The sequence below is a fragment of the Balaenoptera musculus genome, chromosome 9, assembly GCF_009873245.2.
Source record: "Balaenoptera musculus isolate JJ_BM4_2016_0621 chromosome 9, mBalMus1.pri.v3, whole genome shotgun sequence".
NCBI lineage: Eukaryota > Metazoa > Chordata > Mammalia > Artiodactyla > Balaenopteridae > Balaenoptera > Balaenoptera musculus.
The window spans coordinates 19108731-19135902 of record NC_045793.1 but is presented as its reverse complement, the minus strand read 5'-3'; the positions used below and the strand labels follow the sequence as shown (position 1 = coordinate 19135902).

The 27172-nt window shown below is 40.8% G+C and overlaps 1 long non-coding RNA gene across 2 annotated transcripts in view; it reads right to left on the bottom strand.

The window, feature by feature from the left end:
- Window positions 1–524: 524 nt before the first annotated feature.
- The window catches only part of LOC118901273, a 42475-nt gene continuing 15827 nt past the window's right edge, over window positions 525–27172 (bottom strand). The window contains exons 2-5 of one of the 2 annotated variants that reach the window (XR_005021319.1): window positions 7467–7681; window positions 3334–3434; window positions 2552–2643; window positions 525–1968 (exon numbers count right to left, since the gene is read on the bottom strand). This is a non-coding gene — a long non-coding RNA (uncharacterized LOC118901273). The remainder of the gene's footprint in view (window positions 1969–2551; window positions 2644–3333; window positions 3435–7466; window positions 7682–27172) is intronic. The other variant, XR_005021318.1, reaches the window with a different exon arrangement.

Below are 27172 nucleotides of genomic sequence, written 5' to 3'. Positions count from 1 at the left end.
ACTCAGCCATAAAAAGGAATGAAATTGGGTCATTTGTAGAGATGTGGATGGATCTAGAGACTGTCATACAGAGTGAAGTAAGTCAGAAAGAGAAAAACAAATATCGTATATTAATGCATATATGTGGAACCTAGAAAAATGGTACAGATGAACTGGTTTGCAGGGCAGAAATTGAGACACAGATATAGAGAACAAACGTATGGACACCAAGGGGGGAAGTGGTGGGGGGGTGGTGGTGGTGGGATGAACTGGGAGATTAGGATTGATATATATACACTAATACGTATAAAACTAATAACTAATAAGATAACTAATGGATAACTAATGGATAACTAATAAGAACCTGCTGTATAAAAAAATAAATAAAATAAAATTCAAAAATTCAAAAAAGAAAAAAGAAATTAAACTAATGAATTCATTTTAATAATTTAATTTATTAATACAATTATCTCATAAATTTTTAATATTAAATCAAAAGAGTAAATTAATTAATTAAATTCAATTAATACAGTTTAAATTGGATGTGTCTTTAATTTAGTACTGATAGCTTTAAGAGACAAGAAGGATCAAGCTGAACCTTCGAGGATGCCAGCCAGCGCATTGGTGAGGTCATTTTGAAGCCAAGGTCTAGTCTACAGTGTTGCATATTTAAAAGTTCATCTTTGTTAGTTTACTCAGGAGTGATCTGAGTTGGGATAATCCATAATAATCTAGTTCATAACAAACAGATAAATGGGGCAGGATTCTAAGTGACTGCTCTGAGAGAGGTACCCATCATGCAGTCTAGAACATACATGTATCTGCTAGTCACACATTATCTTTTCATTAGATAGAAAGCCTTTGAAAACTACTTGAATATCGGGAGCAATTATAATAACTTTATAGTTATTAAGATTATAAAAAACTTTAGCCTGAGGCACTTACCTCTTGACTGAGCACCCAGCTGAGCACACTGGCCTATGCCTGTGGGCCAGTGATTTGATTCTCTTTCCATAGTGCTGAAGGGGGAGTCTGACAAGTTCTGGATGAATGATTCTTCTTGTCAAATATTCTTTATCTGCCACAAATGTGCTTCATCATCACATGTCTGTACTTGGCAGTAGGTAGTAGTTAGGAGTCTTGGCTCAAGTCAGTTAAGTATTCACTAATTGAATGACTGAATAAATGAATCAGAAATCATTGCACAGGAAGAACAAGGTCAATTAAAATTGGACAGAATAGATTTTATGTTAGTTTGTGAATTTTTCAATGAAAAGTTTGAAAGCACTGTCTTTGCAGATGAGATTTGTAAGAGCTGCCACCCCAGTACTAAGTTAGGAAACACTCTAGCCATCAACATTTGTAACTGTTCTGGACTAAATATTTGTGTCCCCCAAATTCATATGCCGAGACCCTAATCCCCAATGTGATGGTATTTGTAGATGAGGCCATAGGAGTTAGATTAGATCATGAAGGTGAAGCCCTCATGATGGGATTGGTGGCCTTATAAGAAGAGGAGAGAGAGAGACCTCTTTCTCGCTCTGTATGCACCCAAGGAAAAACCACATAAGAACATAAGGAGAAGGTGGCTGTCTGCAAACCAGGAAGAAGATGTTCACCAGCAACCGAATTGGCTGGCACCTTGACCTTGGACTTCCTGGCCTCCAGAACCGTGAGGATAAATGTCTATTGATTAAGCCACCCAGGCTGTGTTATTTTGTCAGCCCGAGCTGACTAAGAGAGTAACATATCATTCAGAGTAGTAAGTTGATTCTGAGATGAGATGTAGGCTATCTGTTTTCTTACTTTGCCTTGAAAAGGATGAAATTTCTGATGTCTTTCCCATTCAGCTCAAGAAATGTACCATGGAGGACTCTGTAGGTCTTGTGCTCTGTCTACAGCGGAGAGGGCCTGCAGAGGAGGACTGGATGGATGGTCCCAGTCTTCCAGACAAAGGAGGATGTGAGGTCATCTGCTGTGGTCGAGGAGCTGAAATGCAGAAAGGGACTTCAGGGAGTGGAGAAGGCTTAGAATTGCTTCTATGAGCAATGCCCCAAGGAATTAACTAAGGATGAAAAGAGGAAACTTAAGCAGCCTTGAGGTTACCACTGAGGTTACATATTATGGATTTAGAGTTGATCCAATGTGTAGACTTTTGTAATTTTCTACAGGAGCACCTGGCCGCCTGGAAGGAGAGAGACAAGAGGGTCGATTCCATCTAGCACTGGGGATTGGCAAGGCAGTTAAGAGCAAAGGATTCCAGGAGGCTTGTTGACATTAAGTAACTAACCCTTAACTAGAAAGAGCTGCAGAGCAGTTGGGCAAGGGATGTTTCAAAGCAGGAGGAGACTACCCACGTGTATAGGTATGAAATGGTTACAGACAATGAACCTGGGAGAACCCTGCCGTCTCCCCCATTGCTTGGGTCTAGCCACTTCTCTGGTTTATACTTATATGAGGATCAAGATCTTCTTGTCCCCTGCTGGCTGATCTCCCTGTACGCTCTATCCTTTGTTTAATTCCACTTCCCCTTCAAACTTGAGGCTCCCATTATAAATAACAATTACCATACCTGACTTGGTGCCCAAGTTGGTGGACAGTTTAGTTGAGACTCTGCTGCCACCTGGTGGTCCTTGGTCACTTCAGATGTCCACGGTATCCAAGCTAGGAAGAGGCAAGTGAAACCAAGACAGAGCTGAATACTCGGGTATGAGCATTCAAGGGGTCTGGAGTTCATGATGAGGGTAAAGAAAAAATAAGTAGGTATGAGAAAGACAGAAAAATAAGAGTTTGTGGCCTAACAGAATTTCAGAGTTTGAAATCTTGATGACAGAGGAGTATTAAGTATCAATACCAAAGGAGTAGCTGTGGTTGTGTGCTTCTAAAAATGTCCTGAAGAAAGACAATAAAGTCTTCTTCAGGTCAAAGAATCCAGGGCCAGGTTGTCGCAAGCAACATTCACATTCTCCACTTGGAGATGAACGTCCCTGTGTTAGAGTCCATGTTTCAATAATATTTTTCATCTCCCACACTTCCCAACACATTGTCTACAAAATGTTGGTTGAATTGGTTTGAATGTTGAAAAATCACTAATGGTGATTGCAGGGGGTGGAGTGGAGATGACAACTGGGATCTGGCTGAGCTAATTTCAAATACTTGGCTTTCTCAAGTTAAGTAGCTGCTTTCAGCCTTTCAGTGACTGCTCCAACACATGGCCATTGGGAAAGTCTCCCCTTACGTGGTACTTTACAGTTTCATGTATATCCTCCTAGGGCGAGAAAGCATCCATCCACGATGTTGCTACGCGCTCATTGCCTGAAATGGGCAAACCACACTCAGAATTGCCCTTCTTACCTTCCCTGCCATTTATTTTCCACTGTGAACATTCTGTAAGGAAGATTTTCATCCAGGAGTTCTTAGCATAGTGGTCATGGATCCCAGGCTTTGGGGAGGCCCTGAAATCAAACGCAAAATTCTATGCTTGTGAATACTTGTTTACTTTCTCTCATTAAAAAACAGTAATAATTCTTAAAGGAATGTGTGGCCTATGAAAGAAGAGCCCTGGCTTTAGGCAATTTGACTTCCTTTGATCTCAGGCAAGTTTCTCTACCCTTCAAACTCCATCACCTCTTTCCTCCTTTCTGAGTTTGTAAAAGTTTTTGGAAGTTAATTACTCTACTTTCCCATACTTCTGGGAAGTTTGGAATTCCTGTACCTCTGCTTCCTGGGTGGCTCTGCTCTTGACCATACTGTTCTCAGTCAGTTGGGTCGTTGGCCGAACCAGAAGGATTCCCTTCTCTATTCCCTGAAGGGTAGAGGATTTCTAGAGAATTTTAATTCCTTATGTAGTGGATTCTACATTTCTGCTGAGAGCTCGCCCCAAATCATCTGCTTGACTCATTCTTGCTGACCCTCTGATTTAATTTCCCTGTGGCTCATTAGCTCAATAGCCAAAGTTCGCAGTGGCTCTCCAGACTCCTAGTTGCCTGAAGGGTGACTGCTACCGTGAACACTTTGATGACTACTCTGGTTGCCTCTTGATTCTTGAGACATCTTTACAGGCCAACCTATCTATCAGATGACTTCTCTCTTTGTCAGATATGATCATGGATATTGTTTATTTTTTCTAACTTTTTATCATGGAAAGTTTCAAACATATACAAAATTATAGAAAATAGTATACTGAATGTAATGTACAGATCACTGAACTTTAGTTATCATTTTATGGCCAATATGATTTCATCTGTACCCCCTTGCTTTCCATTCCTCACCCTGATTATTTTAAAGCAAACCCGAGGGACTTCCCTGGTGGTCCAGTAGTAAAGAATCCACCTTCCAATGCAGGGGATGCGGGTTTGATCCCTGGTCGAGGAACTAAGATCCCACATACCGCGGGGCAACTAAGCCCGCGCACCACAACTACTGAGCTCGTGCGCCTCAATGAGAGAGCTCGTGTGCTGCAAACTACGAACCCCATGCACTCTGGAGCCCACGTGCCACAACTAGAGAGAGAAAACCCACACGCCACAACTAGAGAGACGCCTGTGCGCCACAACGAAGACCCCGTGTACTCCAACTAAGACCTGATGCAGCCAAAAAAATAAAGAAAATAAATTTTAAATATAAATAAACATAAAAAATAGACTGTAAAGCAAATCTGAAACATCATATCCTCTCATCTGGAAATATATCAGTATATATCTCTAAAAGATAAGAATTCTTAATACCACTTCCCACCTAAAAATTAGCAAAAAATTCCCAGAGTCATTCAGGGTTAAATAGTGGATGAGGGTAGTTTTTCTTGTTCAGAAAAATTTCAAGCTGAAAAAAAAAACCACAATTAAACTTTACCATTGCTAAGCTATCAAACTGCTGTTTAGTTGAGCAAGTCAGGATATTCAGTTTCTATTGCTGACAAAAATTAATAGAACTGAAGTTGTGTAAGTCCACAAGAGTGAATAAAGTTAATTTTTTTTTACAGTATTGGTTCAATAACTCATGATAGATTCAAATATTGCCTTTGAAGTATCTGCTGATGAATCACACAAAGAATAATCACAATCTTTAATATCCTTCTTTTCCACAAGCTTTGTAAGTTTGTCCAACTAAGCCTTTTCCTGCTCCACACCAATTTTTATCACCAGGAGTTGTATACATCTTAGTAGGTTGTACTAAATTCGAAATTTTCTCAACTTCTTTGAAAATATTCTTGCTTGTAGCTCAAAACAGACTATTCATAGAAGCCAGTTCTTCAGTCACTTCGAACTTGGCATTGACACGTCCAAGTATACAACAGCTGACCAGCATCAGTACCATCTTGTCAATTCATGAAGATACAAGGAAGAATACTCAGAACCATTAACATTTTTTTTTTAAAACTAACTATTGATGTTGCTACCAAGGTCCTCAACTCCGAACAACTGTTCATATCAAAAGGCTGATCATCTTAAACAGGTTTATTTTCTCCGGACACATTTATTCAGCTTCTATGATCAAACACAATTTAATTAACTTGCCATTGGTAAATGGCTTTCCTTGCTTGCTAACAAGTGAGCCACTCAGAAACTCACTTTGTTTGCAGCCTCATTTACCTTTTTAATTCTTGTGAAGAAATTCTGCTATAATGAGGTATTCCATTTTAAATTTCCTAATTTTTCTGACTGTTGCTTTCCTGTGAGTTTGGGATATTGTGATGAGTGCTTAACCTGGAAATGTTGACATATCTTGTGTTATTTTAGCACAGTTATAGTGTCATTGCCTAATAAATATAATTCAATAACAAACAAACCACCCTCTACCAGTGATTTAAAAGTGCAACATTTGAAGTCCACTTTTCTTGTTTAGACATGAAGGATATGTCCTGGTAACATAAAATAGAACAAAATAAAATAAAATAAAATGGTATAACAAAATGCTTAGCATTTGTAACACTGTTTTGAGTGAGTTATGACTCATTGAGTGATAAGCATGAAGTGATGAGAGTTCCACATATGGTCTCTGTTGCAACTTTTCAACTCTGCTGTTGAAACTCAAATGTATCCATAGATAATACATAAGTGAATGAGTGTGACTGTGTTACAACAGAACTTCATTTACATATACTAACCCTTAATTTCAAATATTTTTCACATCACAAAATATTCTTCTTTTGATTTTTAAAAACCATTTAAAAATGTAAAACCGTTCTTAGCTTGTGGACCATACCAAATAGACAGATTTGGCCCACAGGCCATAGTTTGCCAACCACTGGTCTAGACCATTTTACCTCTAAAAGTTCCACAGATCTTTCAGGTTCCTGAATCTTTGTAGGGTTTATTTCCTATCACCTGAGGTGCACATTTCTTAATTAGGTATTCAAAGCTCTTGCCACTTTCTGTTACCGGGTCCAACTGGCATGGTGTCATCAATATAGTGGACCAGTGACCAGAATGTCCAGGCAATCAAGGTCCATCATTATCACCCATGATCTATATACTTTAAGTGATGATCAAACTGGTGAACTGAATGGGGTACTATGGAGAGCATCACTCCTGCATCCTTTAAGTGGTTGAGGGTGACATGAATCACTGCAGGATGTCCTTTCAATTTACTATCTTTTAGATCAGGAGAGGACTTTTAGGGGTTTCCACTTAGCCTTTCCTGCCATAAAGATTCACTCCACAGAGAACCAATGTGAGGGTTCTTCCAGTTGCTAAATATTCCACAGCCCCCTGACTTGGGGTAGGACTCCATTTATCAATTGTCCTCTAATCATCCCCACTCTAATAAGGAGGCTGATGCTATTTTGGGTTGCTGGGTATTCATGTTGACTTATCCTCAGCCTTCAAAATACCTGAATATTCACTTTCCCCAGTGTGTAGTTAATCTGGTAAATGTCTGCAGGCCCTTTTGAGGAAGGATTGTTCATAGCTATGATAACTACTTGCTATGGTGTTTCAGGGACTTTCTTCGAGGGGACATGGCTCTTCAATCAATGGATTCTGAGTCTGAAAATTGCCTCAACTCTTGAAACTAGACAAGAGACCATGATTTTCCATTGTGGAGCTGACTGACTCAAGATCTTTCTTGGATATATAAATCAAGCAATTGCCTGCCTTTATAGCTTGTTCCTAGGATACCATGGTTTGTTAGTCTTTGGCACAGATTCCTGTGGTTCAAGGCCCCTTGGTCGTCACTCTGACCTTGTTATCCATTAGGATAATCACACCAACCTGTCTTCCTTTAGACTTACTGTAGCAATTAACACAGCAAATTAATTCCACCAATCCTACCTTCGCTCTGACAATTATATGCTCTCAACTTGCTTCTTCTACTCCAGAATTCTATCATCCCCCTTGACATCAGGGAGCCCAGTTTTCCCAGCAGTATTTCCTACTTGGCCTACAACCATGGCCTACAGAGGACAGAAAACACTGAGTTTGTTAAGGTTCTAGTGTCTCCCTCATGAAGCATCACTTCTTACTTTAGTGAAAAGAGAGTTCACTCACCTTCCTGAGAAACATAGTCATCTGGTGATTCTTTGGTGTTGCACAAATAAGTCAGTTCTAACAGGCCTGCCTTTCTGAGCCTTTGATCCCTTCCTCTGACGAGGAATTTCCATCATCTCCACCTCATTTACTGTAGGCATCATTTTTTCCCAAACTTTGAGGAGATATTCCAGGAGTTTATTAGGAGTGGCTCCAGGTGCCCTTGCCAGGACAAGCTGGGGGAGGAGAAAGCAGAGAGCAAGGAGAGTGAAAGAACAGACCACATAGTTTTTCCCACTGGTAAATCCTCAAACCCAAAATCAGTTCTAAGCTGAGGGAGGGGAAACACTTTGAAATGGATGACAATTTGAAGTTTCTGGCTGGAGAGTACCTTTTAATACCTGAAAAATCAGACTATTTAATACCCAACAGTGAATAGAAAGTGAACGGGGAGCCATTGGATCTGCCCATGGTATCTCTGAGGAAGAGGGAAGGGAGAGCCAACAGTGTTTTTGAAGGCAAAGGTAAAAGAAAAATAGAGCGGTTCCCTCATTGTGCATTATCAATTATAAATGGTTCAAACTACCAGTTGCAAAAGTGTTGAAGTGCAAAATTGTGTTGCTACCTTCTAGTTCTTTGAGTTGGTTTTTCCATTTAGGAAATGGGCTACAATGAGCCATTATGCAAGTGAAACCACTAAGCATTCTGTTTTTATAAACAGAGGGAACAAAATATATTAAATCTGCATACCACAATATGTGAACCAGTCTTAGAAGTTGAGAAGTAGTGACATAAGGGCCATACAAAGGTCTTAGCCATGAGGTCTGGAGCTCAATGAAGGGAAAACCTCAACCATGATATGGGGGGTGCTGGTCAAAGAAGCTTTCATGAAGCAGATGATATTTAAAAGGACTTGAAATGCTGAGTATGATTTTGAAAGGTATGTAAAAAGAAGTCTTTCCAAGTAGAACGACAGGAAAAGGCACAGTAGTGTGTTACTAGGGATGAGAAGTTCAATTTAGATGAAACAAGGACTGTAATGGCAAACATTACATTACATCCACGTAGGGATGTCATGGAAAACTATGCCTGAAAAAAACATATTTGACTTGTACCTGGAGAGTCCTGGACAGCAGGGAGCAGGATTTATATTTCACATGGAGGCATAGGAGTGATTGATTGAAATTCAAATACTTGCCCTAGTATTTTTCAAAGAATTTCCTGAATATGATTTTCAAGTTGTTTTTAAACCGAGTCTCAAGACAGAGCAAGTGGGAGTAAGAATCTGCTAAGGAGCCAATGGGCAGGTAATTGCTGAAGCAGAGCAGTGAAGGGGGGGGGGGGGGTGAGTGGCTGTACCATGCCGCTCAGATGGGAAAGACCTGGCAAACAGAGAGAGCCCTAAAGATCAGTCTCTGTCCACCAGCCAGCAACAGCCGAGGTGGAAGGAGGCGGGCGCCTCTTACTCAGGCACTGCTTCTGGATTTGGCAGCCTCCAGTAAATCCCTCTTTCCTTGAAGTCCACCTCTGGCCCTGCCCCAGTCTGCTCCTGGTCTGAGTACAGAAAGTGAATGGTACACCACTGTGTCAGATCCTGGGAGCAAAGGGCCTTCTTCTGAAGTTGACTGCTTAACCTTCACGTTGAACACTGGAGCCCAGTATCAAAAGACTATGCTTACATTAGCAAGCATATACTTGATGTTCAAATGGAAGAGAGTTATTAGGATGCTGCTAAGGTGTTGAAAACATATCGATAATTGTCTTAGAGAGTTGGTGCAGGGAAGTAATGTGACAGCACGTGTAAAGTGGTTATCACTTCCTGGCACAGAGTAGACACTCAATATTAAGTTCCCTTTCTATCATTTTTCTATAGAAGGGAGTGGCACAGAGTAAGTAATTGATCTCTTACACACTCCCTCCTTGAACCTCCCTGCCCAGCGCAGATATACCCCTCACTATATTCGCCATTCCTGCGGACACGCAGGTGGACGGTTTGAGCCTTGTACCTTCCCTTCCCCTTCTTCTGGACCCCTGTGGCTTGATGCTGTTCCTCTACGATGCAGTGCCTGAAGCAGTACTCAGTTCCCCAGGTATGGGCTGATTAGTGAAGGAGAAACAAAAAGGTTTCTTCATCTTGGCCTAGATACTACAATTCTGTTTTTCCAAGCTAAGATTTCTTTAGGGTTTTGTTTTGCTATGTTTTGTTAAGAAGCCACAACTTGCCATTGACTCATATTCAGCTTCTACCCAACGGAAACCCCTGAGCCTTTTTTATTTCCCATGTGATACTGTTAAACCATCTCTCCCCCACCCAGATCTTGGACAGCTGTTTGTTGTTCTAGATCTGAGGAAAGGACTTCTCATGTCTGTTAAATTCCATCTTGTTAGATTAATTTTCTCCATTCTAGCCTATCACAATATAAAAATTCTTGTTACGTAAGTGAAAAATTAAATGCAGTGCATTGGCATACAGACGTCAGACTAAGGCCCAAAACATCAAATCACGGAAACCCCTCTAGCAGCAGAGTATAGCAACAACAAAACACCATAGAAAAGACATACGCTGTAGTTTTCTTAACAAAAATGACCCACGAGCCATATAACTCACCAGTGTTAGTCTCTGTTAACTTCCCAACATGCTAGACTCAAAACTTTTTTTCAGGAGAATATATTAAATCTCCAGAACATATGATTTCTTATTACAGTCCAGTATTTATATTTTTTTATTTATTTACTTTTTTTTGAATGAAAGATTTTAAAAATTCTATAGTGCTTCATAATTTTCTTTTTTAAAAGTATTTATTTATTTGGCTGCGTCGGGTCTTGTTACAGCACACAGGATCTTTAGCTGTGGCATGTGGGATCTAATTCCTGATCAGGGATCGAACCCGGGCTCCCGGCGTTGCGAGTGTGGAGTCCCAGCCAGTGGACCACCAGGGAAGTCCCTATAGTGTTTGATAATTTTCAAAAGCTTCACACAGATGATTTCATATAATCCCATAATAACCCTTTTTTCTCCTACCCCATATTGTCCCTCCCCGTTCCCTCTCCCCATCTTACATTAACACACATATACTTTCCTCTTCCAAATCATTTTAATACCTTAATTAGTACTAAATAATTAAATTAATAATTTAATACTTTTTACTACTTTTCTTCTTACTAGAAAAAAATCCATTAAAAAAAATGGGGTAACTTTTAAGTTCCTGAGCATTTTATACTTGACTTTTTTAGATTGAGGTAAAATTCACATAACATAAAATTCACCATTTTTAATTCAGTGGCATTTAGTACATTCACGATGCTGTGCAATCATCACCTCTATCTAGTTCCAGAACATTTTCCTCACCCCAGAAGGAAACTCCATACTATTAAGCAGTTTCTCCCCATCCCCCCTCCTCCCAGGCTTGGGCAATCACCAGTCTGTGTTCTGTCTCTGTGGATGCATCTGTCCTGGATATTTCATATAAATGGAATCATACAATGTGTGACATTTTGTGCCTGGTTTCTTTTACTTAGCATAATGTTTTTGTTACAATTCATGTTGTAACGTGTATCAATTTCATTATTTTTATGGCTGAATATTATTCCATTATATGAATATGCCACAATTTGTTTATCCACAATTTATCATTCACTGATGAAAACTGGATTGTCCCACCTTTTAGCTCTTGTAAATAGTGTTGCTATGAACATGCATGCACATGTATTTGAGTACATGTTTTCAATTCTTTTGGGTATGTACCTAGCAGTGGAATTGCTGGTTGATATGGTAATTCTATGTTTAGTTTTTTGAGGAGCCACCAAACTGTTTTCCACAGCCGCTGCACCATTTTAAATTCCCACCAGCATTGTAAGAGGGTTCCAATTTCTCCACATCCTTGCCAACACTAATTATTTTACATTTTAAAATTATAGCCATCCTAGTGGGTGTGAAGTCGTATCTCACTGCAGTTTTGATGTGCATTTCCCTAATGACTAATGATACTGAGCATCTTTTCATTTGCTTGTTGTCCATTTGTATATCTTTTTTATAAATTTATTTATTTATTTATTTTTGGCTGCGTTGGGTCCTCGTTGCTGCACGTGGGCTTTCTCTAGTTGTGGGGAGCAGGGGCTACTCTTTGTTCTGGTGCACGGGCTTCTCATTGTGGTGGCTTCTCTTGTTGCAGAGCACAGGCTCTAGGCGCATGGGCTTCAGTAGTTGTGGCACGTGGGCTCAGTAGTTGTGGCTCATGGGCTCTAGAGCACAGGTTCAGTAGTTGTGGTGCATGGGCTTAGTTGCACTGCGGCATGTGGGATCTTCCCGGACCAGGGCTCGAACCTGTGTCCCCTGCATTGGCAGACGGATTCTTAACCACTGTGCCACCAGGGAAGCCCCATTTGTATACCTTTTTGGAGAAATGTCTATTCAAGTCCTTTGCCTGTTTTTAAATTGGATTGTTGAGTTGTAAAAGTTCTTTGTATATTCTGGATACTAGACTCTTATTATTTATATGATTAGCAAATAAATTATCCCATTCTCTTTACTGTTTTTTCACTTTCTCAATAATGTCCTTTGATGCACAAAGTTTTTTAAATTTGATGAGATCCAATTTATCTATTTTTTCTTTTATTTCTTATGCTTTTGGTGTCATACCCCAAATCTGTAGCCAAATCTAAGGTCATGAAGATTTATACCCATGTTTTCTTCTAACAGTTTTATGGATTTAACTCTTGTACTTAGATTGTTGATCTATTTTACTTTTTTGTACATGGTGTGAGGTAGAGGTCCAACTTCAATCTTTTTGCATGTGGATATCAAATTGCTCCAGTACCACTTGTTGAAGAGATTTTTATTCTTTCCCCACTGAATGATCTTGGTACCTCTGTCTAAAATTAATTGGCCATAGATGTATGGGTTTTAGTAAGGACCCTCAATTCTATTCCATTGGCCTATCTGTCTATATTTATAACAATAACACAGCTTTGATTACTGTAGCTTTGTAATAAGTCTTGAAATTGGGAAATGTGAGTCCTCCAACTCTATTCTTCTCTTTCAGTACTACTTTGGCTATTTGGGACCCTTTAAATTCCATATAAATTTAAGAAGTGGATTTTCTATTTTTGCAAAAATGGTCATTAAAATTTTGATACAGACTGCATTGAATCTGTAGAATGCTTTGGGTAATTTTGCCATCTTAACAATATTAAGTCATTTATCAATGAACACAGAACATGTCTTTTCATTTATTTAGGTATTCTTTAATTTTTTCAACAATGTTTTGTAGTTTTTAGTAGGCAAGTCTTTAACTTCTCTGGTTAAATTTGTTCCTAGGTACTTCATTCTTTGGATGCTACAGTAAATGAAATTGTTTTCTTAATTTTATTTACAAATTGTTCATTGCTGGTGTATAGAAACATGACTAATTTTTTAGTGTTGATCTTGTACCTTGCCACTTTGCTTCATCTGTTAGATCTGGTAGTTTTTTTGTGGATCCTTTGGGGTTTTCTATGTATTGGATCCTGTTACTAGCCAAGAGTTACTGTACAAACCCTTGCTGTTTTTCTAAAACCAAACCAACACCTATGTAAATAGTCCTTTTTATTGAACTCTCCTCAAATTACAAATTTCCTTTGGGGACTGAAACTGATACAAGGTGTCAATCAGGATTCAATGGATAAAATAGAAATGGTTCTGAGTATTTTAAAAGAGAGAAATTTAATGGAAAGAATTGGTTACATGGATATTGGAAGACCTGAGAGGCCAAATAAGTAAGAGTAAAGGAACCCAGAAATCAGCAACAGATGGAAGCCACTACCATCCCTATGATGGAGGGACAAAAAATACTGTGCTATCAGATCCTGGAGGCTAGAGTGTCCTGGAAGAAGCTAGAAGCTAGTTCAAAGGGAACTGGAGCCATAGGAGAGACTCATTGCTGCCTGGAGATGCAGGCTGAGACAGGAGAAAATATCCCTCCCTCCCTTTTCCCTCCTCTAACTCTCCAAGCTTGTGAGTTGATTGAATCTGACCAGAAGCCAGCTAACATAGGAGTCTGAGAAAAGCAGCATTCAGGAGAAAGCAGAGTTGAGCAAGGGCGTGATCAGAGAACATGCACCTCATACCACACAAAGAAGACCCTTCTAAATAAGGTGATATTTCAGTAGAGACTTTAAAGAAGTAAAGAAGCAAACCATGCAAATATTTGGAATAAAAATGTTCCAGGTTGCAGGAGAAAAAGTGCAAAGGCCCTAGGAAGAGCATGTTTAGGGGCACAGGCAACGAATGATCCTACAACAGAAACAGCACAGGAGTGGTAGGAGATGAGATCAGAGGGAAAGACAGGCAGCAGACCATATAGGGCTTTATATGCCATACGATGGGCTTTGGCTTTTGCTCTGAGATGAAGTCATTGGCAAGTCTTGAGCAGAGGAGTGACATGATCTGACTATGGTTTAAGAGGATCCTTGTGGCTGCTGTGAGGAAAAGAAACTTTAATGGGGCGAGAGACCAAGAGAAAAAACGGTTTAGAAATTATCTCAATAATCGAGGCAAGGTAGCTTGGGTGAGGGCCAACAGGTAGAGGAGAGGTAAGATTTGCATCTATGTTGAAGATGGAGCCTATAGACGTCGTTGTTGGGTTATACATGCATGTGAAAGAAGGACTGGCATCAAACTGACCTCAGCTTAAGGAGTGCAGGTTTGGAGGGGAAACCAGGAGCTCACTTAGGGACATATGACGTGTGACACGGCTATTAGACACCCACACACAGCTGTGGGGGAAGGCTATTGAACAGTGATTCTGGAAGCTGGGAGATGTTTGGACCGGAGATGTAAGTGTGGTGGTCACGGGCATATAAACAGTACATGTCTTAGTTTGGGCTCCCCTAGAAGCAGACCTTGACAAGAATTTGAGCGCAAGTAGTTTGTGAGGAGAGTTCAAGAATTACCAGTAGAGAAGAGAAGTGAGACAAGAAAAGGAAGAGAATCAATAAAATGTGCATTACGAAAGAAGTTACCTCCGTTGGCAACTGAAATTTGTCCCATTGTGGAATTCTGGGAGAGAGTGTAGAACAGGCTTCCAAGGAATGTAATAGGTGCGGGGCAGGCTCACGGCTGTTAGCGAGCGATGTTAGCAGTCCCGCTCAGCCATTGGTCGGCATCGCAGGGGGCCCCTCTCCCAAACGAGCGACCGTTAGGGAGCAACTGTTACCGAGCGACCGTTACCAAGCGACCGTTAGCAGTCCCGCTCAGCCATTGGTCGGCATCCCGGTGGCCCCGCCCCCGTTCCTCTGTATAAAAGGAGCCCGAATTCGGACTGAGAGAATACGGTATTTTTGAGACATTAGTCTGCCATCTTCTTGGTCTGCTGGCTTTCTGACTAAAGTCGTTATTCCTTGCCCCAACAATTCGTCTCCCAATTTATTGGCCTGTTGTGCAGTGAGCAGAGCGAGCTTGGGCTCCGTGACAGGTATCCTAACTGAGGGATTGGAAAGCTAGGTTAATTATCCACCAAACTACCGTCCATCTTGGGTTGAGGGCTGCTCTGGGGGCATTAACTCTCCAGCACTTCCAGCTTCCTCACAGGAGAGCCCCTCGCCCCGGGGGCCATTAACCCCTCCCCTAACCCAGGGAGACTCAGAAGAAAGGTTGCCAGCAAGCAGCCTTCTGTGTGTACTGGCGAGTCTTGAAGGGATACAGGTGGGGCGGCCACAGCATGAAATGATCTAGCATCACCCCAAAAGCGAGTGAGGTTAGAGAGAAAAGCTGTCCAAAGCTCTATAGCATTCCAACATTTAGAGGTCAAGGAAATGAGAAGAAACCAGCAAAGGAGACTGAGGAGAGGCTGGTGAAAAAGAGAGTGGAGTCCTGGAAGGCAAGTTTAAAAAGTGCTCCTAGCAGGAGGAAGAGAGTGACTGTGTCACGTGCTGCAGAAGGGCCAACTAAGGTGAGGACTGAGGACTGATGGTTGGATTTAGCAATTTGCAGACCATGGTGACCTTGGCAGGATCAATTTTGGAGGTATGCTTCAGGATAGGGAGTGAGTTCCTAAGAGAAGAGAAATCGGCGACAGCCTGTACAGACAACTTTTTCAAACAGTTTTGTTGTGGAGAAACTGAACAGTGGCTGGAGGGAGATGTGGGGCTCAAAGAGAGGGGTGTGCGTGTGTGTGAGAGAGAGAGAGTCTGCGTGTGTGTGTGTGTGTGTGTAAAATGGGAAATGTTGCAGCACATTTGCATGTTGATGGGACTGATCCAGTCAAGAGGGAAAAACTGATGAGGCAGGAAAAAGAGGGAAAACTACAGAAGTGATATCCTTAGTAAATGAGAGGGAATGGGATCAGTGCACAACTGGAGGGGGCTTCCTTAGGAGCACACGTTCATCGAGGGTAAAAGAGAGAAGGCAGAAGCTATGGCCACGTAGAGAGTGGGGGAGTGTGTAGAGATTCTCTTCTGAATTGCAATATTTTTCACAGAAGCAACGAAGTCAGCTGGTATTTGAGAACTGAGGAGGAAGAGTTGTTGGAGGATTGAGGAGAGAGAAGAAGGTATGGGATAGTCATTCAGGATTGGGAATAGATGAGAGAAATGGAGAGAGATGGCCAAGTAGCACCAAAGGCCCACTTGAGCTTAGTGATCATAATTTAAAGTGAGAGCAGTCAGCAAGGTTGGGTCTTTCTCCAGCCATGTTCAGCTGTTGCATGCAGGCATGGAGTAGGGGAAATTAGATTTGACCAAGGTTGAGCAGGCTTTATTTATGACCCCCAACCTGTGATTTTGCTCCAGGAAATTATATAGTAATTAGCTAAGAAATAAAACTTTCTTGGCAAAGTCATCCTGAATTCCAAGATTCTTGGGAATATGCTATAAGCAAAGAGAGAAAAGTGATTTGTGGGAAAGTAAGGTAGAAGTAGCTTTACTCAATCCATTTTGAAAGTGTTGCTCTACAAAAACTGATCTGGGATTTTGCAGGAAGCAATTGGCTAGCCCTTCTACCCTCAATAAATGTTGTGAACTAGCCTTCCTCGCTGAGCCTCTTGGCTCTGGTGGACCCTGCAGCTGCCTACTAGCTAAGGGATCAGAAGCCAACATTTCATTTAACTGTTAGTATTATAAATAATCTGTTCCCATTCACAAGAGGATGAACATATGACAACCACAGAGATTGTAAAAAGCAAAAAAGGTGTGTTTAAAGTAGCCCCACCTTTCTCTAGTAAAATTTTTTACTCTGGTCCTTTTGCAGGTAGAGCTCACATCTTTGATGAGCCTCTGGTCAAAGATTCTAGTAAGAAAACTCTGGATAATCTGGACCTTTGTTTTACTCCTCGCCAATGGGAGTTACGGTACTGTGTCTTTCCATCCCAGTATCCAGTTTCTGGACAAGGTCTAACAGCCCAGCTACAAGTGCTCAGAAGCCACCGGATGTGGGCAATGAAAGGGGGGACATAGTGAGTTGAATACTGTTCCCCCAAAAGGTATGTCCAAGTTCTAATTCCTGGAACCTGTGAATATGACCTTGCTTGAAAATAGGATCTTTGCAGATGTAATTAAGAATCTTGGGATGAGATCATCCAGGATTTAGGATGGGCCCCAAATCTAATGACTAGTATCCATATAAAGAGAGGGGAGAGGGAGCTTTAAGACACACAGAGACACAGGGAAGGAGGTATTTTGAAGATGGAGGCAGAGGCTGGAGTGCTGCATCTATAAGGGCCAAGGATTGCTGGTAATTACCAGAAGCTAGGGGAGAGGCATGGAACAGATTCTCCCTCAGTGTCTTCAGAAGGAACCAATCCTGCTGACACCTTGATTTCAGACTTCTGGCCTCCTGAACTGTGAGAGAATAAATTTCTGTTGTTTTAAGCCACGCCTGTGGTAACTTGTTATGGTAGCCCTAGGAAAACAATACAGGGAGTGAACTCATAGTAAAGTGAAGAATACATGGTCAGGAAAACCACAAGGAAGCATTCCTGGGACCATGGAAGGAGGCTGGGACCACCTGAAGTTCTTAAAACCTTGTGGCATTTCCCTTAGATTCCTTCTAGAAGAGTATGGCTCCTCCTCCAGAAATCATGTTTCCGGATAGTCTGGAAAACCTGCAGTTATTTTGAGTCCATTGTCCCATTTCCATGAAAGTGTTTGCAAATATTTTGCTCCCCAGGAAGTCCTACCCTTATGATTTAATCAGCCTGATTCTGCAGTCCTGACATTTCTGCTTGCAGCAGGGCTGAGCTGGGAAGACCATCCTTGAGGAGGGCAGCCTCCCAGACACTTGTCTCTCCCTGGATTCCTGACTTGTGTCATCTGGAATGAAAAGAAATAACAGCCAGCACTGCACTTTGATGTACTGGTGCTTTTATTCATTCTCTTCTCTGCCTTAAGTGCTCCTACTCCACTTAGGGAGACCCTGCTCACCCTCTGAGACTTGGCCAAATGCCTTCTGCTCTGTGAAGGCCACCCTGGAACCACGGAATTGTTTTCTTCAACATTCCCACAGAACTTGTGCACTTCTGTTGAAGGACTTATTAAATTTTATTATAGCTTATTATGTATTTGTCTTACCTGAAACACTCCAGAGGAAGTATTATTCATGTCTGAATCACCAGCACTTAGTCTAGAAGCTAGCTCAATAGATGTTTTTGGTATAAACTAAAGAAAGCAATATCTTAGCAAACCTACAGTAACCAAACTCAAGAGTTTCTTGAAAACATACAACTGCTCTTATTTAACGTCATCTATTTTGGATTTCAAGCCATTGGAATTTGGCAAGGAACAAAGTAACATAGGAATTAGTGTGTCCTCTATGAGTAAAGAGTTCAGTAAGTGTTTGCTGATTTGCTGTTATGGTCAGAGGAGAACTTCTCTCCAGGAGATGAAAAGGGCAATGTCACCCCCAGCACTGCAAGCTTCTTGAACACGAGAGAGGGAGAGTCTTCCTATTTTGGATTAAAATTTAGCAAAGGCTTTCCAGAATTAGCCACCGAAGAAGCACTCTGAGCCATCTTTCCTTTATCTGGTCACTGAAGAAAGCTAAAATGTTTACCACAGATGGTGTTCAAAGTGATGTTATCACTCCATGGTCTATCCAAATGCCTCCTCCCATCATATTTGGTTTGGAGTTTTACCTGGAGTTTTATATATTTGAAAATATTCAGAATGAATCCTCAGTTGCAAAAGAAAAATGGGCTGTGCTCTAAACTTATATGTGAATATGCTCCATAGAAAAGATGAAAACATCCAAGTGAACAGAAGCTGAGGGCATAAATAAAAGAGGAAGGTTTGGATAGGTAAGTATGTGTGTTCCCATGGGAACATACAGCTGCTGCCAACAAAAACCATGGGAAAAGGCTACAGACTCTTCCTATGATTCAGGCTAAAAACAAGTTTGTAAAGAAGTTAAAATACATGTGAATCATTTCCTTTTTCATCCACCACAATCATTACTATCAAGTCAAAAGCTGTCCTAGCATCATACGGAAAACCAGCCTGTTGTGACAACTGGAGATGTTTGCACTAAATAATCTCCCCACCAAGAAATCCAACAGCTTCTAATATCCACCACATAACATCGAAATGGCCTTCACCTATTAAGACCCTCACGATCTGGCAGTACAATCTCTAACCCACTTAATTCATGACTGCTTCTCCATTTTGATCAAGATGGTCTCCTCACTACCCCCTACAGACTACCCCATGTATCATGTTTATTCATAACTCCAAACTTTACTCATACTGTCTCCCAGTGCATTTTCCTTTTTCTTTATTCAAACCAACTTATTCAAGTCCAGTCCCAGTATCATCTGAACTACATGGTTTGTCATGACTGCAAACTATATTGGTATCCCTCTACTCTGAATTTCTATACTGTCCCTCAACAGCTAGAATCCCAAGCTAATGTTTCTTTTGAAATTAACTTATCATTTATAAACACTCATTGGCTTCACACACTGTGCTGGGAGCATAACGGAGATTTCTTGCAGATCTTCTAGCTGTTTTCTTTGCTGGGCAAAGAAACAGTTTAAACAATTCTTTCCTTCCCAAAGATGACCAAGATAACTAAGGACTTTTTGCTCCTTTTCAATACTATGCAAGGGAAGCACTTTTTCCCCTCTCCTTGGGCTAAGAAAGAGTAGTAGATACTAAACTGGTGAGAGCTGTTAGAATCTTCAACTTTAACCCCTTCCAAATTGAATAAACCTCAGTTAAAGTACAAATTAGTCACTAATTAAGGAAAGCCTGTGTAGATAAGAAAGTATTCATTTTGGATCCTTTGACCTCTTTTTGGCTATCCAGATTGTGGAATCACAAACAGGGATATTCAGTGGGATGTGCTGATTCTCAGCCCAGGATTCAGAATGAGAGTAATTCTTTTGGGATCTGAACCTTGCAAGAAAAAAAAAAAATGGACAAGGCTAGATTCAGGTCTCAAGTCTGGCAATCCCAGTTTAGTCATGAACAGATAATGGAGCCTCCATAACAATAACATTTGCTTAATATTTGAAACCTCCAAATGCCTCTATTTCTAGGGCAATATCATCTCTGTAATAAGAAACTTTCTAGATGCCAAGAAATTTAGCCTATTTTAAAAAGTCACTCTAGTTCACCCATGATGAATGAGAGGAAAACTGAAACCAAAATTCTCCTCCCTTTAACTGAACAAATTGTAGCCTGCCTTTGAGTGACTTTCCTGTAGTTTACCTGCTGTGGTAGATTATTGTCAAAAATATTTACACCTTCTCCCTTTCACCCCTTGACCCTGGGCTTGGCCATGTGACTTGCTTTGGCAGATGTGACATAAACAGGGGCTTGAAATGTGCTTGAGTGGTTGGGCTTGCCTCTTGTACCTCTGTCTTCACCATGAGAAGAGCATGTCTTAATTAGTCATCCATCTAAGGAGGGTGAAGAGCCACTGCCCAGCTGACCTGCAGCTTTGTGAGATTAAATGATTATTATTCTAAGGTACTGAGCTTTGGGGTGGTTTGTTACACAGAATTTGGGGGGCCATAGCTAACTGATATATATACCAATAGCTAAATAAATGACCAGATTTTCCCCAATTCTGTTTCAGTTCCCAGAAAATACCATTCTTGACCCTAAAAGATGCAAGTGTATTTTTCTATGAGCTTCTAGATCAAATGGCACAGTGTGCTGCAGACAAACACGTCTATTTTTCTTCTTTTTTTTTTCTAAATTTCTGACATCGTTTCCCTCTGAGCATTGGGAGTGCTCAGAGGGAAATGTGATGTCCCTATTTGCACAGGTACTTACTTGATTCCAGGCTCAGAGAAATGATTGCGATCCCTAAATCTGTCACTGTGTCATGGACTGCTGAAAACTTGAAGGTCGGAGGCTATGTTAGCCAGGGGCTCAGCAAGAAATAGAGAGCATACCCAACTTTATTGTGTAGAGGCTTTTCAATAAAGGAACTATTTATAGAGATATAGGCAGAGTTAGAGGAGCCAGCGAGGGATGTTGAGACTCCCCCAGAGACTAGGGACAGAGGGGGCTGTTGTAATCCCCGGCCTGAACAGCAGGGGGAGTCAACCCTATTTCCAGAGCCTGGTTGACAGCTGGAGTCAAGAGGGGACTGCCCAACCACAGCTGTAGTTCTGGTGATGAGGCCACTGACAGAACCACACTGAGGCAGTGAGTGAGTGGGAGGGAATAAACACCCTGGCATCTCTCTCCTCCTACAATCTGGTCTACTGTTGGTGCCTCCCACTGGTCAGAGGATGACACAGTTCACATAGGCCAGCCTCCCAGTACAAAGAACAGAGCAGAGGAGAACAGAGAATGGATCTGGGGAGGCTCAAACGATAACCAGAATAGATGTTTATTAACGCCTGCCCCAGTTTCCTCTGGAAAGAAGACATGGGTGGGGAAGGGAGGACGAGAAAGGTGTTATGTTTACAAGGATACTGGTTACAGAAAGCGTACAAAGTCTTTCATTGTGAATTGATGAGCAAAGAGATGGAGAATTAGAAAATCTGGGACTGGACTAGTAGGTATCTTTGCACTGCACTATGTTGACTCAAGGATTTCTTTGAAAGTATTATGACACAAACCTGTGGCACTAGGAGTTTTTTCTTCTTCTTCTTCATATAAACCATAGAGTATACGTAATTCAATTAAACATGAAATTAGAATAAGGTTCAGTCCTTATCAGGTAGCAATTACACTGTTAAAAAAAAACAGTGAAATTAATATTAAATTACCTGGAAGACAAATATTCGAAGCGGGCTACGGAACTAAGCTTCAGGCCTGAATCTCTGGATTTGGGATTGGGATTGAAGAAGAAATATTTTAATGGCTGGGGAGTAAAATTTATCTTGGTGCTAGAAGATTTCTAGCATCTTGGGCTATGGGACCCTGATGTTGTTTCAATTTTGTGATACTCTTACGATTCTTGACCTATAAAAATATTAAGTGGAGCTGTTTACCAAACTTAACTCATGGCACATCCATAAACCTAAACTTGCCAGAATATTTTAGTTGTCGTTGTGTTCATGTTTTTGAAGGAAGAGAGCGTGGAGGGCAAAGAATGCTGAGGACTCCTGGTCCACACATACATACATGCCTATACATGCACCAGCGTCAGCCATCTCTCTTCCTTCAGCAAAGTTATCCTCGCTTTCCATTTTTGTTTCCAAAAATGGGCAAAGGTGAGTAAAACCAAAACATCAATACGTTAAGAATGTCTTTTATTATACACAGAAGTATCTTAATATGCTGAGAAATAATATACATTATACGAATTTGCTTTGAGAAAGCAAGTAGCTAACTATCCATCTGAACTCAAATATGTGGGACAGACTTCCTTGGTTTGGGGATTATTCCTTAAACTCGATCTTTACCTGAAAAGAATTCTCTAACAATAATACTGAAGGGATAACACCAGGTAAACTCGAAGCGAATTCTAGGTCTTTAGGATTGCTGGATGTGAAGTGAAGCATTTAAACTGTTATAAGATTTATTAACAGTATGTTCATTATTTATTTATTTATTTGGCTGTGTTGGGTCTTCGTTGCTGCGCGTGGGCTTTCTCTAGTTGCGGCGAGCGGGGGCTACTCTTTCATTGCGGTGCGTGGGCTTCTCATTGCAGTGGCTTCTCTTGCTGCAGAGCACGGGCTCTAGGGCACGCGGGCTTCAGTAGTTATGGCTCGCGGGCTCTAGAGCGCAGGCTCAGTAGTTGTGGCGCACGGGCTTAGTTGCTCCGTGGCATTTGGAATCTTCCCGGACCAGGGCTCGAATCCGTGTCTCCTGAATTGGCAGGCAGATTCTTAATCACTGCGTCACCAGGGAGGTCCCAATATGTTCATTCTAATATTATTTTATTAGTTTGCTTGATATTAAGCTAGCCTAGAATAGGTTTCTCCAGAACAGACCCTGAGACTAGGATTGAGGCTAGTTTATTTGGAAGATGATCTCCAGAAGCATTGGTAGGGGAGGGGGCAGTGAGCCAGGGAAGGGAAGGTAGCCAGAGGAGGATGCATTCACAAGTATGTTACTACCATGGGGAACTGGGGCTCCTTTCTATTGTGCAACCCTGGGAGGTGGTGGAGAGCACACCTGAGAATTATCCCACCTCAAGGATGAGAAAGATGGAGAATTTAGCTACTAACTCCCATCTGTCATGGGAGCAGTTCCCAAGGATGTTAACTCCCTGGCACTTCCAGTCAGCCTGGCACCCAGCATGCTCGTGTGGTCAGAGAAGCTCTCAGGCTAAGGGATGCAGATACTGGCAATAGAAAGCTATCAGTGTACAGGAATCAGTATCCTGTACAGTACAGGAATACTGAGTGCCAAGGGGATGTGAGTGGTGCCAAAAGTATCTACTTCAGAGGCATAACTGATTATAAACACACTATTTAAGCTTCCTGTTAATGGGAGGAAACCAAAAGGCCAGAGCAACCAAGGGTGGCAAGATAAGGAAAGCATAAACTGTAATCTTTGTGATAGCAGCCCTACTTTCTTCCCACACAGATCCTTGCATGCCTCTCCTCAACCCCCAGGCAGTCACTGAAGGTCAGGTTAAGAGAGGCTTGAGAAAATTTCTGCTTGTCTTCATAGAAGACATTGGAAACAGGTCAGAGGAGGAGCTTTACAGAGCACAGCCAGCAACACAATGCAGTGCCTTTCTCGTCAATGGGAACTTCGTGCCTATATTCCAAGAAAATAATATTTCTTTCTCATGCTGTAAATTTTTTATACATCTTTATTGGAGTATAATTGCTCTACAATGTTGTGTTAGTTTTTGCTGTACAACAAAGTGAATCAGCTATATGCATACATATATTCCCATATCCCCCTCCCTCTTGAGCCTCCCTCCCACCCTCCCTATCCCAAAGGATATATTGGGATATATATCCCACCCCTCTAGGTCATCACAAAGCACCAAGCTGGAGGAAATCAGGCTCCTTGACTTCAGACTATACTACAAAGCTACAGAAATCAAGACAGTATGGTACTGGCACAAAAACAGAAACACAGATCAATGGAACAGCATAGAAAGCCCAGAGATAGACCCACGCACATACGGTCACCTTATTTTTGATATAGGAGGCAAGAATATACAATGGAGAAAAGACAGCCTCTTCAATAAGTGGTGCTGGGAAAACTGGACAGCTACATGTAAAAGAATGAAATTGGAACACTCCCTAACACCATACACAAAAATAAACTCAAAATGGATTCAAGACCTAAATGTAAGGCCAGACACTATAAAACTCTTAGAGGAAAACATAGGCAGAACACTCTATGACATAAATCACAGCAAAATCCTTTTTGACCCACCTCTTAGAGAAATGGAAATAAAAACAAAAATAAACAAATGGGACCTAATGAAACTTAAAAGATTTTGCACAGCAAAAGAAAACATAAACAAGACGAAAAGACAACCCTCAGAATGGGAGAAAATATTTGCAAATGAAGCAACTGACAAAGGATTAATCTCCAAATTTACAAGCAGCTCATGCAACTCAATATCAAAAAAACAAACAACCCGATCCAAAAATGGGCAGAAGACCTAAATAGACATTTCTCCAAAGAAGATACACAGATTGCCAACACATGAAAGGATGCTCAACATCACTAATCATTAGAGAAATGCAAATCAAAACTACAATGAGGTATCACCTCACACCAGTCAGAATGGCCATCATCAAAAAATCTACAAACAGTAAATGCTGGAGAGGGTGTGGAGAAAAGGGAACCCTCTTGCACTGTTGGTGGGAATGTAAATTGATACAGCCACTATGGAGAACAGTATGGAGGTTCCTTAAAAAACTAAAAATAGAACTACCATATGATCCAGCAATCCCACTACTGGGCATATACCCTGAGAAAACCATTATTCAAAAAGAGTCATGTACCACAATGTTCACTGCACCTCTATTTACAATAGCCAGAACATGGAAGCAACCTAAGTGTCCATCGACAGATGAATGGATAAAGAAGATGTGGCCCATATATACAATGGAATATTACTCAGCCATAAAAAGAAACGAAATTGAGTTATTTGTAGTGAGGTGGATGGACCTAGAGTCTGTCATACACAGTGAAGTAAGTCAGAAAGATAAAAACAAATACCGTATGCTAATGCATATATATGGAATCTAAAAAAAAAAAAAAAGGTTCTGAAGAACCTAGGGGCAGGACAGGAATAAAGACGCAGATGTAGAGAATGGACTTGAGGACACAGGGATGGGTAAGGGTAAGCTGGGACGAAGTGAGAGAGTAGCATTGACATATACACACTACCAAATGTAAAATAGATAGCTAGTGGGAAGCAGCCACATAGCACAGGGAGATCATCTCGGTGCTTTGTGACCACCTAGAGGGGTGGGATAGGGAGGGTGGGAGGGAGACGCAAGAGGGAGGAGATATGGGGGTATATGTATATGTATAGCTGATTCACTTTGTTATAAAGCAGAAACTAACACACCATTGTAAAGCAATTATACTCCAATAAAGATGTGAAAAAAATATGCTTAATATATCATCACTTCTCATCATTTTCTGTTTTAAAACAGATTACTGCCAATGCCATGGGTGGTTCATAGAGTTTACATTAAATTTCCTTAATCTCAATGCAATGCATTTGTGTGTGTATGTGTAAGTGTGTGAAGTCAGGGGTTTCTGTAGACTTAGAGTGAATTACAGATTTCTTTTTTAGGAAAAAATTTACAGATAAGGGAGCTGAAACCAGGAGAAATGAAGTGACTTGTCCAAGGTAACAAGGTGTAAGACCGCCACTCAGACCTTCTGATTGCCTCAAATTGAAGTAGACGATTTGGCAATGTGCATGGATATGAAATGCTTTCCATTAGCTACATCCATACTGAATAACTCAAGATAACTTTATCTTGGCAATTCACTGAATACTATACAAATACACAACTGTTCAAAAGGTTCCCAGTGCACTAGTAGAAATATTTTGCCCCATGGAGATTCCAATACTGGAACAGGGTGATATCTTCAAAAGATTTTGAAAAATACTGCCAATTCACCACTTGCAGATGCTTGTGGATACAGTTATTAGAGTCAATACTGAACTGCTCAAGACCCTTTCTTCTCTTTATTTTCTCTTCTTACCCATATCTTTACTTGGGTGTCAGCACATGCTCTTTACACTAGTTTTTTCAAGTGGTGGGTTATAATCCGTTTAGTGGGTCATGAAATCAACTTAAGTGGGACACAATCAGCATTTTAAAAAATGAAATTAATTAGATTAGAAAATATCAGCATATAACACAGCAAGCATTATTTTATGAAATTTTTGTTTCAGTCATATATGTATGTGTGTGCACTGGGTGGCAATTTTCTAACTGGATTACAGTCAAAAGCACTTGAAAGTCAATGGCTCTCACAGGGTCTCATAAGGACTTTAAAATGCTTTAACTGATTACCCCTTTCTCAACTCACATGTTGTGTTGGGTACTATTTTTATCTCATTTTTAGAGTAACACAAATAATCATTTATCACAATATACAATGTCTGGATTTACCCACGTTTGCTAATTACATCTGTGAACTTTTTTTACTACAGTGAAACTCGCATAAAATTCAGTTTTAGCCATTTTACAGTGTACAATTCAGTGGCATTTAGTACATTCACAATGATGTGCAACCATCATCACTATCTGGTTCCAGAACATTTTCACTACCCCAAAAGGAAAATCCATGCCAGTTAAGCAGTTACTCTCCATTCCTTCCTCTCCCCAGCCTCTGGCAACCAGTAACCTGCTGTCTCTATGGATTTGCCTACTCTGGACATTTCAAATGCAATCATACAATATGTGACCTTTTGTGTCTGCCTTCTTTCACTTAGCATGTGTTTGAGATTCATCCATATTGCAGCAAGCATCAGTACTTAATTCCTTTTTTGTGAATAATGTTTTATTGTATGGATATACCAGATCTATTTATCCATCATCCATTGATGGACATTTGGGTTGTTTTTACCTTTTGGCTATTGTGAATAATGTTGTTATGAACATTTGTGTCCAATTATCTGTTTGAATAGCTGTCTTCAGTTTTGGGGGTTACATACCTAGGAATGGAATTGCTGGGTCATATGGTAATTCTTCGTTTAACTTTTTGAAGAACTACCATTTTTCCACAATGGCTGCACCATTTAAAATTTCCACCAGCAATGTACAAGGGTTCCAATGTATCCACATCCTCACCAATACTTTTTTTTTTTTAATTTTTATTGGAGTCTAGTTGATTTACAATGTTGTGTTAGT